The sequence below is a fragment of the Pagrus pagrus genome (genome assembly GCF_965226575.1).
Source record: "Pagrus pagrus genome assembly, chromosome: 14".
NCBI lineage: Eukaryota > Metazoa > Chordata > Actinopteri > Spariformes > Sparidae > Pagrus > Pagrus pagrus.
In genome coordinates, this window is record NC_140198.1 from 4,613,283 (window position 1) to 4,620,890 (window position 7,608).

General features: G+C 44.4%; 1 long non-coding RNA gene across 1 annotated transcript; it reads right to left on the reverse strand.

The window, feature by feature from the left end:
- Nucleotides 1–604: 604 nt before the first annotated feature.
- LOC311269417 lies at nucleotides 605–3,284 on the reverse strand. Its single transcript, XR_014624088.1, has 2 exons — nucleotides 3,185–3,284; nucleotides 605–899 (listed from the first exon to the last, which is right to left on the reverse strand). It is a non-coding gene; the product is annotated as an uncharacterized lncRNA (long non-coding RNA).
- Between the last annotated feature and the right edge of the window lie 4,324 nt (nucleotides 3,285–7,608).

Consider the following 7,608-nt stretch of genomic DNA (forward strand, 5'->3'; position numbering starts at 1 on the left):
CAGGTGGTCAGGACATTTCTTCAGGGTTCACTACTTAGATAAATCCTGAGGGGAAAGACATTAACTTCCCTCCTCCAGGCTCATAGTAGAGAGCACACCAGAGGAGGACAGAGGCATGCTGCAGCCCAGCCTGGCAGCACAGACACAGTCCTACTGGTTTGGCTTTTACTGAACTCTTTTCTCTTTGCTGATCTTCTCATGCAGTCAGGAAAACACAGCAGCCCTATCTGACTCATCCCTTACCAGACCGTAAATCAAATAAATCCCCTTCCTACCGACGTTGACCCTTTCCTCATTTTGCTCCAATGTTCAGGGCCAACAGGAGAACATGTGGCGTGGTGGAGGACCGAAGGGGGGGAAAAGTGTCTTCTGGATCGCTGGCAAGTACCGGACAGAGTGCTGCAGAGCAATTACACCCTGTTCTAAATCCATGTGTGAAAACAAACACCGCTGAAAAACTAGAAAACCCACACAGTGACACACACGATGAAATGAAATCTGCCTGAATCAGTTAGAGAGAGAATCCTAAATCTAAACCACAGAGCAAGTTCACTGCGAAGACTTTCAAGTTTATTTTGATTCAAGAGTACAGAGACCAGGCCGATTCACCAAAAAAATTGTTTATTGATACAGAAATTTGTACAAAATATGCTTCAAACTAAATAAAAACATATCTTTCACAGATTTTCTTCAAGACGGATGGATCAGCAGGAAATAGTGAAGACATTTTTTAAAGGAATTATTCTTGTGACTGAACGCAGAGAAATCAAAAGAGAGAGACCTCCTGATTAAAGACAAAAACGTTACATTGAAAGTGCGATTTTGTCGATAAACTTCGCCATTTTGATGTCCCGTTTTGACAGTCCTCCACAGTCATGTGTAGTCAATGTAATCTGGACCTGTGGGGACACAGACACACTGTTTGCATTCACAAAGCTACAACAGGTCAAGCAAAGGACAGTTATCGTCATTAAGTTAAACACCTGTGCTTGGTATCTAATCGTCAAGTTTCAGCAAAGAAGGAAATCTGTTAAAAATTTTTAAAATTCTCTCATTAATTGGTGTTGGAAGGTTAAAAGCATTTGAATCAATACAGGAGACGTGGATTATGTTGAAATCAGCCTGTCCTCACAAGAAAATGGCCGTTTTGTTCTTCAAGCAGCTTACTATGACCCATATTCATGTTCACTGCTAGGTGCTGACCTCTGGTGGCGGAAGTAAATATGACTGAAACAAAGGACGAAGCCAGGCGATGCAGTATGAAGAGCGATAAAGTCTGAATATGGTGGAGGTTGGATGATTTGGACAAACATTCCCAGACTTTCACTCGTGAGAACGCTGTTAACGTCCCGTGTGAAACCAAAAGTCAATGCTGACTAATTGTAGAAACCATGTTTGGATTTTTGTTTAAGTGTAATGTTCCCCCCATGCACTAGGAGGTGTTTGGTCGAGACCAGAGCTGGCCACATTTAAGTTCATGCCACGAGGACGTGTTGGTTGTAATAGTGGTTTCTTGTTCGTTTCTCATGACTCTAGGCCACTCTAGGCTGCTCTGTAGCTTTCTCTGAAGAGAAACAGACTTATCAAGACTGCAGAGTTCAGTATTTGATCGTCAAGACGCAGTTTTTCGTTAGAGTATTCCTTTAAAACGTCACGACTCCTGATTAAACACGTTTGTGGAAGCAGAAGCTGACGTTACTGTATGTTGGTAACTGTATATTTTTGCTGTTGGCTTAAAAGCCAACTTTCTCAGGGGGAGTTCGGTGTTGTAGATATTTCTTGACAAACAACAGTTTTCCAATTAACCGAGCACTTCTGTGTAGCTTCTCCAGTTGGCAGATTCAGACGACAGGCACAGGTTTTACTGTCGAGCTGCACACAGGCACCGCGCCCGGCTGTTGTTGGCAAAAAGTAGTTCCAGCACACAACTCCCCCTAAAACCACAAATTGTTGTTTTGTGAGCGTTAGAGGTGTCGGTTGGCATTATTTTTTGGATAGAACCAAGCTACCGGTTTCCCAGTGTTTATGTTTGATAGCTGACTCCAGCGCTGTGCTTTAAAGCGCAGACACGAGACTGACAACGATCTTCTGACCTCGAATTTGGGAAGATATCAGACTCTAAATTAGGCGTACGGCCAAGTAGGTTTTCACAAGAAAGTTAAAAAGGAAGTACTGCAAGTCAGGAGCAAAACATATAAAACTGAATAATTGACAATCAAATATGAAAAAGAAATATTATAAAAACAATAGAAAATGACCATTATTTTAACAAAAGTAATGTACTGTTTTCTGTAGGAATGTGAGTCCAATCCAGTAAATTCATTGGACGCTGCGTTCAGGAGTATTTTAAACTCTGAGGTGGTTTTTTTTTCTTTGGCTCCACCCACTCAGGTTTGACTCAACCAATGAGGTTACTCTCCCCCTGGAGAGCAGCTCTGGCTCAGAACCACATGTTTGTAAACTCGCATCTTAATACTGAGAACCGGGGAAAACGGAGCAGAACATGAGTGAATATTAGGAGGATATTAGCAGTAGCTCAGCGTACATCATCTATTTTGTGGAATCTGAGTGGGATTTACGTGTCAGTGTCTGGTGGAAAGTGCTGTGGGGGCCCAGAGACCTGTAGCACCGTTCTACAGCCACTTTAATAAAGAGTGGATTAGGAGCAGCATTCCTGTCAGAGCGGCCCGGTCCACCACACAGTAACTCAGTGGCTACAGCCCTAATGCTGAGAGATTTTCAGGGACTGGGTTTGTCATATCAACCGCTACTTTATTTCTGAAGCAGGGAAAAGTGAGAGTGTGTGTTAGTTTTGAGGTGGTGGGAGCTTCGTGGAGGCGAGGTGGAGATATTTGCAGGGCTTTTCACAAGAAAAACGACGGGATTACAGTGAGAAGCTACTGTGTTTTTTTGTAGCTCCGACTAACGGAGTGTGTTTCAGGCTTTGAGTGGACCAGCGAGGATTGTTTGACATGGAAAAATCTGACTTTATCCAGAGCCGATTGATCTCGACGTGCCTGTAATTTGTTATAAACCAACCGTGGCACTGTCAATATGGCATGATGACACTATTTGAAGCCCAGATTTCTGTAATGGACACTAAACAAATGCACCACTGTAAGTGACCCCTCAAACACTTTTTTTGAAATTGTAATTTGGGCCACAATGTATGGAAAGTTCTTACCTTATTATAAACATTGAACCACTCAGGGTGATGGTTCATCTTCTCTGCCTGCAGAGCCACCCGGGACATGAAGCCAAATGCCTGGCGAGGAGGAAACAATCAGCTGTCAATCAAAAACAGTTCATTTCCTCTCTTACAAATCTGAAACGTTTTTTTTTCATGCAATTCCTCATGTGACTTCTAATCTAGTCTACCCTGACTGATATAAACACAGTGGACAAAATATCAAGAACAATTTTTAGTGTAATATGAAAAAGCCCTAAGTACGGACGCCCTTCACACTCATGAGTCGAACATATTATTTCCTCCGTTTTTCCCCTGATAACGAGTTAAATTCCACTTGTTATTTACGTCTATCAACTTGTGTTGTTTTCTCGAGATATCAAGATCATTTTCTTGAGATCTTGAGAAAATGAACTTTGTTTGTGTCATGGCTGCCACGTGGTGTTTTTGTGATGGCTCCATCTCTGAAACTGTTCAAGGCCCCAAACTGTACAAGTGTACCAAGTTTCATGCCTGGATCATCCGGACTTTTAACAAATAAACCCACATTTTGTCCGGTGTTGCTGGTAGTTGCTACTCTAAAGAAAATGGAAAAGTAATCCAGTTGTCTTTGCCAACATGAATCTACTACTTAGACCCTGATACGGTGGCACCGCTCAGCCTTGAACTGCAAACGAGGTCAATTATGACTCTTTCTTTTGTCAATATTTGATCCATGGAGAAGTTTACAATCATAGACCACCAAGAAAATGAGAACATATTAATATTTGAGAAAGATTTGGGGCATTTTTACGCTAATGGATTTATTGCCTTATAGCTGCAGCTGAGAACGAAAAGGTAAAAACATGAATCTGGAGCACATGAAGTAAAAAGGAGCGCTGCTGCCATCGGAGGCACGGAGAGGCAGCACAACACTGCGTCTCTGTGCCTGTAGAAAACACTCACGAAGGCATGTATGTGCATACTTCCACACCCACGTGAGCAGCCGACAGCATGCAGACACACACACACACACTCAGAAACGTACACACTCTTCATATTTCGAGTTTGGCATGTGGCTCTCTCCAATCACAGGCCATCCAGGGAGTGATTACGGTTATTCTAATTATCTACAAAGAGGAGAGTGAAATCCCTCGTCATGCCCACAGTGAAGAGAGAGGAGGGGGGGGGGGGAAATCAGGTAGACCTATTTCAGAGCAATTTCCCACTGCAATCTCAATTAAGCCCCTAAATACTTCCTCCCTGCCTAATTAAATCAACTGAACGCCATTGTTTACAGCCGTGGCTGCGGCCCCGTCCGCCACCTGACATGACGAAACAGAATTACTCTCACGGAAGAAATTGCATTGAGCTGTTTTAGTGCGTTGTAACCAATTTCTGAGACGTCCTGTCCGCTGAACCCCGCGCGGCGCGACGCGTGTAACACGATCGGCAGCTTGATCAAATTGGTTATCAAGGAAACCGTCTCCTGATCAATTTAAGTAATTGGCATATTCCTGCAACTTGACCCCACTGGCACCAATTTGGAGAGCGAGGCGGTCTGCTTTTTCTCAGTTCTCATTGGCTCTAATGGAGATGGTTAAGCAGCCTGTCATGTCAGGTGTTGTCCAAACATGTCCCCACTCTCTCTCTCTCTCCCTCTCTGGGCCGAGCTCCGGCTAATCTGCAGCTGAGGAACATTGAGTGACAGGTAAAAGGATTCTGTGTGAACACTTAAAGGGTTCCTGCACATTGTCCCGTTTCAAAACACCGTGTACTTTCAAACACTCCACTTTCCAGCCTGGACTCTGTTATGGAACCAAAAACTCATCTCTTTGCATTTCAGGACACAACTTGGCCTGAGAATACGTGTGAAGTCAGTTTTTTTACACTAACAAATCATTTTATTTTTATTTTTGCAAACATCGTTGGCACCAGATGCTCGTTGCAGTGGCGGACCTGCACTCTCTGAGCCTTTCAGCTGCGAATGATGTATTAAAACTACAATACCCTCCTCCGTCTCCATGTGAGATGTGACTTCAGTGTTTGTGTCAGTTACACGCTTACATAATGTAATAATGGAGAAGAATTTGATCACTGTTGGAAACTTCTGCTCACCTTCATGCCGGTGGAAAGCTCGGTGAAGGTTCACAGTGCATAAAACATTTCTTACATTCATAAGCCAATTTTGACTTATTACAGACACGTCTGTATTGGCGTGTTTGCTGGCTGATACATCACAATTATAAATTGCAGAAAGATTAAAACAGTTCCACCAAGTTTATTTTTCAACTGTAAAACATCCTGTTCAGTGCGTTTCTTGGTCGCAACTTAATGCCCAAATTGGACGCATCTTCATCAAAATTGTTTAGTTATGTTATAAAACGACTATCAGACGTCACGATCAGAGTTATTTTTATCGGAAAAATACCAGTATCAGCCTCAGAAGTCCAGGATCAGTGCAGCTCTACTTAATGCCAGTTTAATCCCTCGGCCAAATTTGAGGCTTGTGGTCAACAGTCCAAATTGCTGTCTGCTGATTATAGCCGGGCTACACGACCGTAAGAAAAGAGGGTTGCATTTTACTGGAACAGTTTCATATTTGTTCCCCCTGGAGACGAACTGTTTTCAGGCTCTTGGCCTTGATCAGCATGTGTGAATAATGGCTGTACTTCCCCACTTAATACAGGGAGGATCCCTTTTAACACTACGTGTCTGCCAACTGGGTCACATCACTTTAAAGCAACATTAACACAATAACACAACTGTAGACGTAGATTTACCGACATCACGAGTCCACAACTGCAAAGATCTGCAGTCACATCTTTACGATACGTCCCCACAGATTTCTATATTTGGCAGAAGAAGGAGCTTCTAATGTGGAACAATAATCGGTCTCTTCAATTCAGTTTTAATTCAATCATTTTTTTTCCCCAACGCCAGCTCATGGCTGTTTGCTAATGATTCAAAACAAATGCTTTATTTGTATCCAAATAAGTGTGTTTTTGATTTGCATTTTGAGTCACTTGTACTGACAGGGAGCCAACCTCCAACCAGAGCTTATACTCATTATCCAAACTTCAAAGTGCTGCAGAAAACACGAGAAGTGTCACACTTCCTTAAAAATCACAAGTCCCCATTTAGACCTCACTGATGCACAAACGAACCACAGCGCAAAACGTAATTTGGAGGGAAAGCGGAATGTGAAACAGAAGATGAGAAGTTCAGCCTGTTTGCAACATGAACCCTCAGAAAAGACGCTTCAACGAAAAATGAGGCGAGAAAACGCAAGGAAGGCGGTAATCTCCCACTACAAATGAACTGGAGTTGAATGTCCAAAAAAACCCTGACGAGGCCTGAGAAATGGTGCCCTACATCGACCCCTCTCTCACGGGTGGTGGTCCCTCGGGGGCAGTAAGGAGAGTAGAAGGACACAATACTGGCGAAGTGGCCTGTCTGTCACCTGGAGGTCAACTCAACGCCAAACAAGAAAATAAAACCAACCCTCGACTCCCGGCTGAGGTCTGATGTCAACAGAGGTCAAGGACTCTCCCTCTCAAAGTGCTTTGTTTACCCCATTTGTATTGTACGGGCCACACTTCTCGAGCCAACAGGTCAGCCAGCCTGTCGACTATCCAATCCAGCCAGCCAGCCAGCCAGCCAGCCAGCCAGCCAGCCAGCTCTCTCCAACTGGCCCAACAAGATGTAGCTGTCAGCCTCAGATAATTTGACATGACATTATGCAGGCCCCATCTCAAATAATCAGAAACACCCGACGGCAGACCCCTTGCTATGCCCCTTTCCCCACGTTTCCCGCTTTTGAGGAGCCGATTGGGTGCTATTACTGCATGATTGTCACACAACACTGCATGAGACAATTTGACGTCGGTGCAGAGTGGTGTTCTCTCTCTCATTGCGGCCGTGGGCTGGAATACAGGACTCAGTTTCAAACACATGTGTCTGTTATTTACAGATCGGTTTTCCACCGCCGCGCGGTCCAGGGGCTTAGAAACGCCTGCTCTGTCTTGCCAGGACTAAGTGCATGCAGATTGTGCCTTCTCTTCACCAGCCTCTGACGGACACACACACATGCACGCCGATGCATGTACCAAAGCACACATGCAAACCTCCTCAGCATGCACACAAGTATGTGCCGACACACGCATGAAGACGAGCCGCTCTCCTCCATTACACACCACCGCGACTACCCGATGATTACCCCGCGAGCCCCATCATCGCCCGCGTCAGCGTCAGACCCCTGGAAAACCTTCGCTCCTCCGCAGTGAAAGGCAAGAACGCTGTGAATTGCACAGTGGTGGTGGTGATGATGATGATGATGATGACGACCACACCTCTTATGTCTCATTTCTCTCCTTCCACAAACAGACCTACACAAGCTTCCAGCTGGCCGGACAAGGCTGCCCGCTAAGTTGACATGTAAC